Below are 4,179 nucleotides of genomic sequence, written 5' to 3' on the forward strand. Positions count from 1 at the left end.
GGTATTTAAAAAACCAGAAGATTCTAATAGTTGAATTTTGATTGGCATGTTTGAGTTTTACTTTAATTTCCAAGTTTGGAGACAAAGTTATAGTATGTATTTTGTCTCTCAGTCCCTGTTCTTCATATCAGCATCCTTATCTTCCATTTGAAGGAAATGCTTAACACACTGTTGGAAGTGTCTATGTGTGGGAGGGTGGTGGTGGCGGTGGCAGCGTTCTGGTTAAATGCTTGTTTTCCATTACTCCTTTATCTCAATGATATCTGGACACCACAACACATTTTCTCTCCTTCTAAGGAAGCTAGGTACAGGTATATGATCCAATAAAATTAACCAATTGGATGCTTTTTCCTGGGACTTGAAAAATAATCAAAATAAACCTCTAATGAATTTGCTTTTTGCTTAAGAGAGTCAAGAATCAGTTTTTGTTGCTTGAAATATAAACTTGACTAATGAATATCCTCTGAAAATTCAGTCTAGGTTTTACACATCTTTCATATAAAAGATTTGAAAGCTGCAAAAAGGTTTTTTGAAACATCAAAGCCAAATGAACAGGGGCTAGGGTTTTTGCTCAGTAGCAGGGTGCTTCCCTAGCATGTGTGAGGCACTGGGTTCAATTCTCAGTACTGCATATATATATAAAATAAAGGTCCATTGACAATAAAAAATATTTTTTAAAAAAGCCAAATGAACAGATTAAATGCAGGTGTTCTATGTGTGAATATATACCCACACACCACACTCTTCCAGATATCATTGTGATAAAGGTGCAATGGAGTTGTGCAAAGTTCAAATCAATGTAGAAAACAAGCAAAGATTAGATTCAGTGAATTGCAGCTATTGGAAAATTTATCTTTTATCTTGAGAATTCCTAAGCTCTCTATAAATTTCCTCATCTATACAAATTTCATTTTAAGGTAGTATTTTAAATTTAGTTTTAAGGTAGTATTTTAAAATACTTGATAGAATTTTATTCAAACTTTTACAGTTGGGGAAAGTGAAGTCATTGTTTACAGACTTGTTCAAAGTTATATGTAAGAGAAAAATGACAATGTGACCACTAATTAATCTGTGTTAGAAACTTCTCCTTCCTTTTTAAATGGAAGGCATTTTTCCATGTCATCCTTGGCCAGGGGCCATGCTAATCATCTCTGTAACATTCTAATTGTTTTGTTAGTATGTTACCAAAGGGAGCAAATGGAAACTATTCTGCTAATAAGATTTTACATCAAATTAAGAAGTAAATTAAAACATTGATAACAAAGGAATAAAGTAGTTCATTTTAAAATATTTTTATTTAACATTTATAACACTTAATTTTTAAAATAAAAATAAGAGGAAAGCCCATAAACACAGTGGTACTCACCTCCTGTCTCTTCTACTACATTTTTAAGAATACTCCTTGTGGACCTTTTTCTCCATAATGACTTCATTCTTTTTGCTTTAAATTGCACCCAGGGAGGAATAAGAGATGAGTTGAGTAGCTAATTTACCTCTCTGAAGTTCTCATAAGGCTTCATAATTCTCCCACATTACCAGGTTTGCTTTCCTTTGGGAATTTTGTCATAACCACAAGGTTATTCCCCAGATGTGCAGTTAGGAAAATTAACCTGGCAGCAGTAAACAGACTGGATTCAAAAAGATAGAAACTGTAATGAGGATTTTACAAAAACCAGGCAAGCTACAGGAGGCTCTTGAATTAGGATAGTGAAAATAACATTAGAAAAGGGACTGCTACTCTTTTTTATTTTTATTTATTTATTTTTATGTGGTGCTGAGGATCAAACCCAGGACCTCATGCATGCGAGGCAAGCGCTCTACCACTGAGCCAGAACCCCAGCCTAGGGACTGGTGCTTTTAAGAGACTGTGAAGACAGAAGAAGAGATCCAGTCTGGTTGAAGATATGACTATTGATGAAAAGAAAAAATGATGCCAAAGTTTTGAGCTTCAGGTAGCCTTGGGGTCAAATCCTGATTCTGGCTTTGGCCATACTAGCTGCCCAATACTTACCTACTACCATTGTGATCTTGCAATTTATCTAAACCTCAATTACCTCCTCTGTAAAACAGGGATAATACTACCTACCAAAATAAGGTCAATGCAAAGATTAAAGTAAAAGTATAGCCTTAGCACAGTGCCTAGTATGGCAATCATTATTGGCAGGGGAAAACCGAATATTAAAAACGTGAAACTGCAGTAAAGACTTTGGATGAGGATCCAGTCTTCCTACTACATATAGCTCCACTCAGAGAAAAAGGGCTTTGTAAGAATTTGACAATTTTATGAATAATCTCAGAAGAGGATAACCACCCCCATTTATCCCTGATACAAACTAGATTGTACAATGCGCTTTGAGCTAGAAGCCCAAGGCAGCCAGGCTTCTTGCTTCCTATTTTATCTTACTTAGTCTAAGACAGCTGGGTCTATAGTACAGGCACTGGCCTAGCTTAACTCTCATTTGCTGGTGAAGGAAAAGCAAGATAACATCCAGACAGATTCAAACGACATGGATAGGCAAGAAAGTAGGAGAAAGGATTCATCTGCCCTCAGGAGGAAGGGAAGGATTGTCCAGGTGTGTTCACCTTTGATGACAAGAAATCAAAGACTGAGAGATCTGAGTTCTTGGTGAATCCAGATTTAAAGTCAAGTAGTTAGTGTAGATAGGCAAATTGGTCTGATATTGAGTCTATTAAAGAAAATGGCATCCAATCTGAGCCTGGGGAAATCAGAACTACACCTGGGAGCCTGAAATGTTAATAGGCCCACCAGTTTTCCATCTTTGGCCTTCCCACCTGCATCCCCCATCACATGCAGGATAGAGGGAAATAAGCAAGATAAAGGACAGGAATGTAGGAGGACAAAAGAAGACTTTAGATATAAAAGGGATAAGACCTCCCCATCCCAAGATACAGCCTTTCATCCCCTTCTTCCTTGGGGGAAGACTTCTCTGCTATCCTTTAATAAAGCCTTTTAAGTTCCACTCTACACTTGCCTCTGCGTGCTTCTCTGGTATTATACTTCAGCGTTTGGGGAAGCAGGACTCCTCACGGTAACTGGGATATCATTAGGCCACAGTGTCCCTGAAGCCGGAATTAAGACAGGCCGTCAGTATAGGTAGGTAAATGGAGTCAGGTGGATCAAGGAGGCCCATTTTGAGTAAGACTGCCCCCTGAAGGATTGAAATGCTAATTCCTTCAGAGCCCTTCCTCCACCCTAATCAAGAACCTACCCCAGCGCCAACCTGTTGCTAAGGTAACCTGTCCCAGGAATTGCCCCACCCTAGAGGGAGCTATAAGGCTTTTACTTAATGTGGCTCCATTTTACTTAAAGGGGCTCCATCCTGCCCTGCCCCTTTCAGCTTCCCCCCCTTTTCCCACCTTTTGGCCATCCCAGGGAGCATTCCTGGGCCTAGTCACATAGGCAGGAAGGAGAAACATAGGGGTAGAGGGCAGGAGAACAAAGGAGGCCTAGGACACATAAAAAGGGCAGAACACACCTCGCTCCTGGGGAAACCAGGATGCCAGCTATGGCCCCCTTCTTCCTCCCAGAAGTCTACGTTACCCCTTATTAAATAAACCCTGCTTTATCTGCTTGCCTGCGTGCTTCTCTAATGTTCAGACTTCAACTTGTGGGGGAGCAGGACTGTCACCGATGACCGGCGGGATCATCCCTAGGTGTTAGTAAAAGGAGGCCACGAATGTCCTCGTTCTGCCCATCTGGGTAGGACCAGAGGAGTGGGACGGGCACAGAGGAGGTGTTTCCTGGCCGCGCACCCCACACCCAGCCACAGCCTCCAGACAGCCGCCCAGAAGCCACGCTGCGATGCCCTCACCAGGACCCAGGCGGCCTCGCAGCTGCAGTTACTTCCCTTCCCGCGGCTCCCGTCTCGGAGAACCGGCCTCCAAATGGGGTGGGGTAGGTCCTTTGGCTCTTCTCCTCCCAAGCAGCAAGAAGCATGTTTATGGGAGACTTAATGAGATCTAATAAAACGGCTGATAACTTCGGCCTCCGGAAGCATGGAGTCCCTCGCTTGGTAGACGCCGCCGCAGTGACTGACAAACCTGAGGCAGGGCGCCTCCGAGAAGGCGTGTGCCACACGGTGGCGCCCAGACCGCTCGGACCACGCAGACGGGCGGAAACCATGGCAACCCTTTGAGTCGCTCCTGGCCGTGCGCGAT

The 4,179-nt window shown here is 42.3% G+C and overlaps 1 pseudogene; it reads right to left on the bottom strand.

Moving 5' to 3' along the window:
- Nucleotides 1-1,095: 1,095 nt before the first annotated feature.
- On the bottom strand, nucleotides 1,096-1,188 carry LOC125616593 (annotated as a pseudogene).
- Between the last annotated feature and the right edge of the window lie 2,991 nt (nucleotides 1,189-4,179).

The sequence above is a fragment of the Marmota marmota genome, unplaced genomic scaffold, assembly GCF_001458135.2.
Source record: "Marmota marmota marmota unplaced genomic scaffold, marMar, whole genome shotgun sequence".
Classification (NCBI taxonomy): Eukaryota; Metazoa; Chordata; class Mammalia; order Rodentia; family Sciuridae; genus Marmota; species Marmota marmota.